We start from the raw sequence: 11,856 nt of genomic DNA, 5'->3' as shown, positions 1-11,856 counted from the left end.
TATCTTGACTATTGTGAATAATACTACAATGAACATGGGAGGGCAGATATTTCTATGAGATACTAATTTGTTTTCATTTTGGTATACACCCAGAAGAGGGATGGCTGAATCATATGGTAGTTCTATTATTAATTTTTATACTAATTTTTTACTGAGATAAAATTGACGTACAGCACTGAAACTGTGTAAGTTTCTGGTGACAGCATAAAGACTTCATTTACATTTATTTTGAAATTATTACCACAATAAATTTACATCCATCACAATAGTTATTTTCCCCCATGATGAAAACTTTTAAAATTTACTGTCTTACTCTCTTCAAATGTACATAGAGCAGTGATAACTATAGTGACCATGTTGCTGTTTTTGCTCAGGACTGTTTTCACTTCTTTGGTCTTTTGTGGTTCCATATGAACTTCTGGATTTTAAGATAAATATTTCTGTTAAAAATGTCACTGGGATTTAGTAGAGATTGCATTGATCTCTAGATTGCTTTGGGTAGCATGGACATTTTAATAATTCTAATTCTTATTCATGAACACAGGATAGCTTTACATGTTTTGGTGCGTCTTACTAAATTTCTTTATCCAGGGTTTTATAATTTTCAGGGTACAGATCTCTTATTTTCTTGGTTAAATTGATTTCTATTTTATTGTTTTTATGCTGATATAAATGGGGTTGTTGCCATACTTTTTTTTTCAAATACTTTGTGGTTGCTCTATAGAAATACAACTGAATTTTCTATGTTAATTTCGTATCCTGCAAATTTACTGCATTTATTATTTTTTTCATTATAAGGGGTTTCCTTTCTATGAGATCCTGTCATCTGCAAACAGAGACGATTTCATCTCTTCCTTTTCGATTTGAATTTTTTTTAAATTCTTTTTCATGCTTAATTGCTCTGGATAAGATTTCTAGTACTGTATTGAATAGAAATAATGAAAATTGGGATTCATGTCTTTTTCCTCATCATTGACAGAAAAGCTTTTAGTTTTATTCATTATTTTCTGATTGTTTTCTAGTTACTTTGTTTTGTTCCCCTCTGCCTGTCTGAGATTTAATGTTTGCTTGTTTGTTTTTTCTGTAGTGTAGTGGTATGCTTTGATACATTTCTTTTTATATTGTTTATCTGTTCTGGATTTTTAAAAACTTTGGGTTAAAATGAAGCTTACATAAAACACCTTATATTTATAAGATTAATAACTTTAAGCTAATAACAAATTAAAACAAACAATATTCAAAAACTCTACACTTGAAATCCTCCCCTCACATTTTATATATTGATGTCACAATTTACATTTTTATATATGTGTATACAGTAAAAATATTGTAGCTGTAGTTATTTTTATACTTTTGCACTTCAACTTTTTTTAAAGATTTTATTTATTTATTTGACAGACAGTGATCACAAGTAGGCAGAGAGGCAGGCAGAGGGAGAAGAGGAAGCAGGTTCCCCGCTGAGCAGGGATCCTGATGTGGGACTTGATCCCAGGACCCTGGGATCATGACCTGAGCTGAAGGCAAAGGCTTTAACCCACTGAGCCACCTAGGCGCCCCTTTAACTTTTATAGGAGAAATATTATTTACTCTCCACATTACAATATTAGAATATTCTGAATTTGACAAAATTCGTACCTCTATAGTGAGTTTCATACCTTAAAATCTTTTCATGTTAACATCTTTCTATTTCATCTTGAACTACCTTTAGCATTTCTTGTAAGGCAGGTCTGGTGATGATAGGCTCCCACATCTTTTGTTTGGGAATGTGATTGTCTCTCCTTCCTTTTCAAAGGCAGCTTTGGCAGCTACAGTTTTTTTGGTTGGCAGGTCTTTGTTTGTTTGTCTGTCAGTATCATCACATAATTTGCTTGTCTGCAAGTATTAGTTCAGAAATTCTCTGATAATAACATTTCCTTTTCCAGATTAAGGCAATTTTCTGTCATTATTTATTTAAAAATGTTTTATGCCCTATTTCTTTTTCCCTGGGCCTAGTGGGACTCCCATAATGCATACATTTTTCTCTTTTTATATTATCTTATAAGACACATAGGCTTTCTTCATTTTTTATCATTATCTTTTTCTTTTTGTTCTTCTTATTGGGTAATTTAAAAGTATCGGTCTTCAATCTCACTGGTTTTGTCTTCTGCTTGATTAAGTCTTTTGTTGAAATTCTCCATGAAATTTTTCAGTTCAGTCAATGTGTTTTGATTTCTGCTCCAGAATTTGTTTGATTTTTTTAAATGTTTTTTTATCTCTTTGTTAAACTTCGTATTCTGCTCATGTATTGTTTTCCTGATTTCATTTAGTCATGTATCTGTATTATTCTGTGGCTCACTGAGCTTCTTTAGATGATTATTTTGATTTTTTTCTTTAAAAATTTGGTAGCTCTCCATGTCTCTAGGGTTGGTTATTGGTACTTTATTAGTCAGTTTTGTTGGTGTCGTGTTTCCTTGTTTATTCATGACCTGTGTGGCCTCATATTGGTGTCATCACATTTGAAGGTGTGGGCAACTCTCCTAGGCTTTATAGACTCACTTTGGCAGGTTAGGCCCTTTACCATTCAAACTGACCAGAGATTTTGTGTGGCCTTCATTTAAGGTCTGTTGGTGGACTTGCTGCTGGAGCACTTGGGGTGGCCAGTATGGTGCCTGGGTTAGCAGATGGCTAAATCTGGTCTTGAGAGTCAATCTTGGAGCCAGTTTCCACTGGAGTGGTCCTATGACTTGGGGCCACTGGTGAGCCTGGTGCTGAGTCTGTGATGTTGGGCCTGAGACTGAGTTCTGCATGGGCATGTCTGGATCCTTGGTCTATGAAAGTTAATTAAGGACCAAAGATTACTGGAGAAGGCCTGGCAGTTGGGCTTGTGGGGGCAGCCCTGTTAGCTGAGTCCACAAAGGTGGGCCTGGAACTTGGATCCATAGGGACTGACCTGGTCCCATGGTCCACTGGGAGCACATTTGCTGCCTTTATTCACAGAGGCATCCTGATGTCTGGGATTGTGGTGTTGATCCAGAAGCCTAAGACACTAGGGATAAGCCTAAACCCTGTGCCAGTCTGGTGCTGGGATGGACCTTGAGTTTTTGTCCATGGGGGCAATTCTGAAGTATCATTCCATCAGGCAGGCCTGGACCTGGGGGCCACTGGAGTATTCCTGAAACCTAGTTCTGCTGGAAACTTGGTTCACAGAAGACACTGGTGTGAGCTAGGGGCCTGGAGATATGAACCCTGTTTTGAAGGGTCTGTGTGTATTGACCCTATGCACAGGGACTGGCCTGACGCTGGGATAAAAATGAAGCCTAGGACTTTAGGGAAAAGTCTGGATCCTTGGTACAGAGGTGCTAGGCTGGAGCTTAGTTTCTTAGAGGATGGTCAGACCAGCAGGTGCCTGGGTCTATGGGGGCAGACCTGGACACTCTGATTTCCTGAATGCCATACTTTTAATCTCTTCTTGTACACAAAAGAAAATTTTGCAAAATAAACTGGCAGAACCGGATACCTGAACATGTGCTGGTATCCATCGCTACATATATTCTTGATAGCTAGAATAATGGGGGGACTAATGTAAAGTAAAAGTGGTGAGACTCCTCAGTGACAATGTTCAGACATGACTTCCTAGACGTTTATAAGCATAAAAGCACTATTTCTATAGACTGATAGGAAAATGGTAATGTGAACATAAAAATTGCAAATCACCTAATAGATAAATGTTTAAAACAATAGTAGCAAAACATTTTTGGTAATTAAAGCTTCTAGATAAATTAAATGAATGACAATAATGTTGTAAGAAATAGGAAAGAGGAATTGAGAATATTCTGATATAAGCTCTTTGAGCTACCAGTGAAACAGATAAGTGTTATTTGAAAGAGATTATTCAAAAAGATCAGTTTTAAATGTACACTGAAAACCCTAAAGAGCCCCTACATAAATAAAAAGGGAAAAAAAGAATTATGATAGATATACTGAGGAGAAATGCCATTGTATTATACAAAAAGCTCAGTTAAAATCAGAAAGTGCACCTGGGTGACTCAGTCAGTTAAGCATCTGACTCTTGATTTCAGCTCAGGTCATGATCTCAGTTTATGAGATTGAGCCCCTCATTGAGCTATGAACTCAGTACAGAGTCTACTTGAGATTTTCTCTCTCCCTCTCCCTATAACCTTCCCCTTCTAAAATAAATAAATAAATAAAATATTTTTAAAAATTAAAAAATAAATAAAACCAGAGAGTGTAAGAAAAAGTGGAAGACTACAAGAGAAATTTTTAAAATGGCAACTGATAGAAAACAGCAAGAAATATGGAAGATATTAATCCAATATCAATGACTTTGAATGTTAATGGTTTAAACACCTCAATTAAAAGACAGAGAATGTTATACCAGATTGGGTGAATCAAGGTAATATGGCAAAACAAACAAACAAACAAACAGTAAAAAGAAAACCCGGTTGTGGATTTTTTTTTAAAGAAGATAAAATTGACAAACATTTAGTTAGATTAACTAGGGAAAAAAGAGAGAAGACCTTAATCTTTATTTAAATGAAATAATAAATAAAAGAATATATTACAAGCAATACAACATAAATTAAAAAAGATAATAGGAGACTACTATGAAGAGTTGCCTTCCAAAAAATGGATAATGTAGTAAAAATGGATAAATTCCAAGAAAGATATAACTTCTGAAGACTGAATCATGAAGAAACAGAAAGTCTGAACAGATGAATAAGGCTAAGAGACTGAATGAGCAATCACAAATCTCCCAAAACACAGGAATAGCTTCACTGGTAAATTCTACCAAAGAATTAATACCAATCCTTCTCAAATTCTTTGAAAAAATAGAAGACTATGGCATGGAACACTGACAAGTACACTTAATGAACACAGCACTACTCTGATACAAAAGCCATATGAGGATGTTACAAGAAAAGAAAATTGGGGCGCCTGGGTGGCTCAGTGGGTTAAGCCTCTGCCTTCGGCTCAGGTCATGATCTCAGGGTCCTGGGATCGAGTCCCACATGGGGCTCTCTGCTCGGCAGGGAGCCTGCTTCCTTCTCTCTCTCTCTGCCTGCCTCTCTGCCTACTTGTGATCTCTCTCTCTGTCAAATAAACAAATAAATTCTTTAAAAAAAAAAAAAAAAAAAAAGAAAAGAAAATTACAGGCCAGAATACCTGGTGAATGTACATATGAAAATCCTCAACAAAATCTTAGTAAACTGAATTCAACAACACATTAAAAGTCCATGCATTAAGATCAAATAGAATTTAACCCTGGTATTAAAGGATGGTTCAACAAATACAAATCAATAAATGTGATATACCAGTTAACAAAATGAAGGATAAGAATCAGATCATCACAGTGGATATAGAAAAGACATTTGACAATATTCAAAATCCTTTTGTAATAAAAATTCTCAACAACTTAGGTATCAATAAAATGTACCTCAACATAGTAGAGACCATATGTGACAAGACTACAGGGAACATCATACACCAATCTTTCGTTTTTGGGGGGCTAGGATCAGAAACAATACAAGAGTGCCCACTCTCACCACACTTTTTCAACACAGCAGTGAAAAATCTTAGCCAGATCAATTAGAAATAAAAGACACGCTAATAGGAAATAATGAAATAAGATTGTCTCTGTTTGAAGGTGACATACTCTTATATGTAGAAAATCCTAAAGATTTTATTAGAACTGACAAACAAATTTGGCAAAGGTGCAGGATACAAAATAAACATAAAAAGTTAGTTGTTTCTGGAATCTAACAATAAACTATCTGGAAAATAAATTTTAAAAATTCACTTTCAAAAGCATCAAAATTAATAAAATATTGAGAAACAAATTTAACCCAAGAGGTGAAAGATTTGCATACTGAAATCTATAAAAAAGTTAATAAAAGAAAGTCATGGGGGTTAATTCTAAGCAAGATGGCAGCAGAGTAGGGGACCTCATTTGATCTGGTGCCTTGAATGTAGCTGGATATATATAAAACCAATCTGAACACACACAAGTTCAACCTAAGATGTAAGAAAATATATCTGGAACTCTAAATGCAGAAGAATAACAACTTTTTGCAAGGTAGGAGATGCAGAATCATGAATCTGTGGGGAAATATTGGGAGATAAATGGAGGGGGGAGGGAGCATCCATAAGCCAGCTACTGGAAAGTGATATAACACCTGAGTGCAAAATCAGAACACCTAGAAACCTTCTCCAGTGAGAGACACCCTTTTCTGAAAGGGGTCCGTCCAGAGAATGAAAAGAGCAGAATTCTGGATGGGTCATTGTGGTGTCAGGATCCCAGGATACACAGAAAGAATGGGGATGCCTGATCTGATAGAATGCCCAAGCAGTGGAGCATGGAAACTTGTTATGGTCAGTGAGCCCAGAAGGGACTCTCAGCTCTGGTTGCCATAAACCATGAGTGGACTGGTAGAGAGATCACTCTTTGCCTGAGCAACCTAAAAAGGACTGGAACATGCAGGCTGTGTTAAACATCCCCTGCAAAAGATGAAATAGCTGCTCCCACATTGGGTAACAGCTCCCAGAGCAGAGGCGGCCCCAGAAAAGGACAGTAGGATGGCACTCACCATGGCCTAGGAACAGCAAAACATGGTGTACTCACGAACCCACAACTGCTTGTAGTCAAAATGGCACAAAGCAAAGTGTCAGTTGTGGGCCCCTGGGATACCCCATTGGGAGAAATGTAGTGGGGGTGAAGAGCAAGAGTCTATGGGTTTAGTGCATGCACACAAAAGTGGAAAGAGTTTAACCTAGAGATGATTTATTGAAGAAAGGGAACTGCAATCTTATGTCTCTGGGCCAGAGATCCCAGCATGGCCATTTTTACTCTGAACCACTGAGGAGGCACAGAAAGCCACCAGGGAAAAAAAGCTACATCAGACCACGAGCTCACCTTGAGCCCATTCCCCTGACAAGGGGTGGGGAACCACTGCCCAGGCAAAGAAACCTGAGAAGCAGAACAGCAGTCCTCTCCCCTCAAAGGACAGATGGGAAGAACATATGAATGACAAGATTATAGATCCCATAGGATTATAAAATTCAAGCACTAGGGGAAGTTAGTATATTGAGCTCCAGGTGTTTCCTCATGACTTGTTTTCAGTCTAAAACTTCACATTTCTTTTCTTTTATTTACTTTTTTTTTTTACTTTTTTCCCATCTCAACTAGATTCTTATTTTACCAGTTTATGTTTTTAAGTCACCCTTTAACCTTTTTTCTCATCTACATTTTATAGATTATGTATCATTCTAGTCTTGTTTTCACTTTATTCAATATTAAATATATGCAGATTTTTTTTTCAATTTTGGCAAATAACATCTTCTAACACAGACCAAAATTCAATCAGAAACAAGTAGATCACCCCGCTTTGTCCACTTTGTGAGATTATAGTCTCTCTCTCTCCCCACCTCTTTTTTATTGTTCCATTCATTTTGGCTTTGTTTGCTTTTCTGTGGTGACTTCCAACTACTTCAGAACCTTTCTAGGGTCCAGTTTTCTTGAGTTGTGGTTAATATTTTGGATTCTGTTCGTCCACTCACCCACCCTTCCTTGGACAGAATGACTAGAAGGATGAACTTACAACAAGAGGTTGCTGATAGAATTCAGGATAGCAATTACAAAGTTAATAGCTAGGTTTGAAAAAAGCCTACATGACAATATAGAATCTCTAAGGGTGGAAATGAGACCAAATCAGGCCAAACTTAAAAATGCTTTCAGTGAGAAGCAGTCTAAATTTTATGCTCTAAGAGCTGGGTTAATGAGGCGGATGAGAGAATAAGTGATCTAGAGCACAGGCTGAGGGAAAGGAAGGAAGTTGAGGAAAAGAGAGAAAAACAACTGAACATGAAGAAAGACAGAAAATTTAATGATGCCTTGAAAAGTATGAATGTCAGAATCACTGGGATCCAAGGAGTGGAGAGAGAGAGGGTTGGAATGTATATTTGAGGAAATCATGGCTGAGAACCTTCCTTCCTTTGGGAAAGGAAACAAACATTCATGTTCAAAAGGCAGAGAGGACCCCTCCCAAAATTAATAAAAAACAGATCAACACCCCAATAGAAAATAGTGAAGTTTGCAAACCTTAGTGCCAAATAAATTATCCTGGAGCAACTAGGGCAAGGAGATTCCTTACGTATGAAGGGAGGAATATCATAACAACATCAAACCTATCCAGAGGAACTTGACAGGCTAGAAAGGGCTAGCAAGATATATTCAGGGCATTAAATGAGAAGAACATGCAGCCAAGATTACTTTATCCAGCAAGGCTGTCATTCAGAATGAAAGGAGAGAAAAAGAACTTCCAGGATAGACAGTAACTGAAAAAATATGTGACAACTAAGCCAGCCATGCAAGAAATATTGAAGGAGATCCAGTAAGAGAAGAGAGACACCAATAGTAACACAGACCAGAAAATAACAGAGACAATCTACAGAAATAGGGACTTTCCAGGCAATACAATGGCACTATATTAGTGTCTTTCAAAAGTTACTCTGAATGTAAATTGGCTGAATGCTCCAATTAAGAGACATAGGGTATCATATTGGATTAAAAAAAAAAAAAAGCAAGACCTTTCCATATGCTGTCTAAAAGAGACCCATTTTGAACCTAAGGACACTACCAGATTGAAGGTGAGGGGATGGCAAACCATTTATCATGACAACTGACCTCAAAAGAGAGCTGGGGTAGCAATCCTTTTATCAGTAAAATTGGATTTTAAACCAAAAACTGTAGTAAGAGACGTAGAGAGACACTGCACCATACTCAAAGAGTTTAACCAACCAGAAGATGCAACAATTGTGAATATTTATACTTCCAATGTGGGAACAGTCAATTATATCAACCAATTAATACCCAAAGTAAGGAAACATTGATAATAAAGCATTAATAGTTGGGGGCTTCAACACCCCACTCACAACAATGGACAGATCATCTCAGCACAAAAGCAACAAGAAAAACAAGGGCTTTGAATGACACACTGGAACAGACCGACCTCATAGTTGTATACAGAACATTCCATCCTAAAACAACAGAATACATATTCTTCTCAAGAGCACATGGAACATTCTCCAGAATAGATCCCATATTGGGTCACAAATCAGGGCTCAACCAATACTAAAAGACTGAGATTATTCCCTGCATATTTTCAGACCAAAATGCATTGAAACTGGAATTCAGTCACAAGAAGAAATTTGGAAGGAACTCAAATACCTGGAGGCTAAAGACTATTTTGCTAAAGAATGAATGGGTCAACCAGGAAATTAAAGAAGAACTTAAACAATTCATGGAAACTAATGGAAATGAAAACACATTGATTCCAAACCTATGGAATACTGTGAACGCAGCCCTTAGAGGGAAGTGCATAGCAGTCCAAGCCGCTCTCAAGAAAATTGAAAAAAAATCCCAAATACACAAGCTAAGCTTATACCTAAAGGACCTGGATAAAAAAAAAAATAGCAAATAGATTTAAACTAAGAAGGAGAAGAGAAATAATAAAAATTAGAGTAGAAATCAATAAAATAGAAACCAGTAGAACAGATCAATGAAACTAGAAGCTGGTTCTTTGAAAGAATTAATTAGATCAATAAACACATAGAGAAACCTATCAAAAATAAATAAGAATGGACCCAAATTACTAAAATCATGAATGAAAAAGGAGAGATCTGACCAACAACAAGGAAATCTGAACAATTTTAGAACATACTATGAGCAATTATATGCCAAACAATGTGGCAATCTGGAAGAAATGAATGCATTCCTGGAAACTTATAAACTACCAAAACTGAAACGGGAAGAAATAGAAAATCTGTGCAGACCCATCACCAGCAAGGAAAATGAAGCAGTAATCAAAAACCTCCCAAAAAATGAGAGTCCAGGGCCTGGTGGCTTCCCAGCCACCAGGGCAATTCTAACATTCACTTAAAGAAGAAATAATAGATACTCTACTAAAGCTGTTTCAAAAATTAGAAATAGAAGGGAAACATCTAAACTCATTCTATAAGGCCAATTTTACTTTGATCCCAACACCAAATAAAGACCCCATCAAAAAGAAGAATTACATATAAAGTATCATGTCATCTGTGAAGAGAGAGAGCTTGAATTCCTCATTGCCAATTTGAATATCTTTTATCTCTTTTTGTTGTCTGATTGCTGTTGCTAGGATTCTAGTACTACGTTGAACAAGAGTGGTGAGAGTGGGCATCCTTGTTGTGTTCCTGATATCAAAGGTAAGGCTGTCAATTTTTCCCCATTGAGGATGATATTCGCTGTGGTTATTTAATAGACATACTTTGAAGCATTTTACCCAGGGATGGATGCTGTATCTTGTCAAATGCTTTTTCTGTGTCAACTGAGAGGACCATGTGGTTCTTCTCTCTTCTCTTACTGATTTGTTCTATAACATTGATTGATTTGTGAATGTTGAACTACCCCCTGCATCCCACGGATAAATCCCCACAAAGTACAAGAACTCATATGGCAATTCAGTAATGTGGCAGGACACAAAATCAATCCACAGAAACCAGTTTTTCTTATACAATAACAATGAAAATACAGAAAGGAAAATTAGAGAATTAATTCCATTTACTATAACACCCAGAACTATAAGACACCTTGGAATAAACTTAACCAAAGAGGTAAAGGATCTGTAGACAAGGAACTACTGAAAGAAATTGAAGAAGACACAAAAAGATGGAAGACCATTCCATGCTCATGGATCGGAAGAATAAACATTGTCAAAATGTCTATACTGCCTAGAGCAATCTATGCTTTCAATGCCATTCCCATCAAAATTCCACCAGCATTTTTCAAAGAGCTGGAGAAACAATCCTAAAATTTGTATGGAACCAGAAGAGACCCTGCATTGCTAAGGAAATGTTGAAAAAGAAAAACGAAACTGGGGGCAACAGGTTGCCTGATTTCAAGCTTTACTATAAAGCTGTGATCATTAAGATCACATGGTATGACACAAAAACAGATACATAGACCAGTGGAACAGAGTAGAGAGCCCAGATATGGACCCTCAACTCTATGGTCAAATAATCTTTGACAAAGCAGGAAAAAATATCCAGTAGAAAAAAAGGCATCTCTTCAATAAATAGTGCTGGGAAAATTGGACAGCTATGTGTAGAAGAATGAAACTTGACCATTCTGTTACACCATACACAAAGATAAACTCAAAATGGATAAAAGACCTCAACATGAGACAGGAATCCATCAGAATCCTAAAGAACATAGGCAGTAACCTCTTTGACATCAGCCACAGCAACTTCTTTCAAGATATGTCTCCAAAGGCAAAGGAAACAAAAGCGAAAATGAACATTTGGCAAAGAAGAAGTCAAACATTCTCTCTCCAGAGATGACATGATACTTTATGTTGAAAAGCCAAAAGACCTCATTCCCAAATTACTAGAACTCACACAGCAGTTCAGTCATGTGGCAGGATACAAAATCAATGCACAGAAATCAGTTGCTTTCTTATACACTTATAATGAAACTGTAGAAAAGGAAATTAGAGAATCAATTCCACTTACAATGGCACCAAAATTCGTAAGATACCTTAGAATAAACCTAACCAAAAAGGTTAAAGATCTATACTCAAGGGAAAACACAACACTCACTAACGAAATTGAAAATGAAAAAAAAGATGGAAAAACATACCATGCTTATGGATTGGAAGAATAAACATTGTTAAAATGTCTTTGCGGAGGGGACAAGATGGCGGGGAAGTAGGAGGAGGCGCCGTTCCAACCTGTACCCTAAAGTGAGCTGATTACCTACCAAAGAACTCCGATCACCCATGAAATCAGCCTGAGATCAGAATTATACATGTCTGGATCTCTACA

This window comes from Martes martes (assembly GCF_963455335.1).
Source record: "Martes martes genome assembly, chromosome: X".
Lineage (NCBI taxonomy): Eukaryota > Metazoa > Chordata > Mammalia > Carnivora > Mustelidae > Martes > Martes martes.
Note: the sequence above shows the minus strand (reverse complement) of the source record.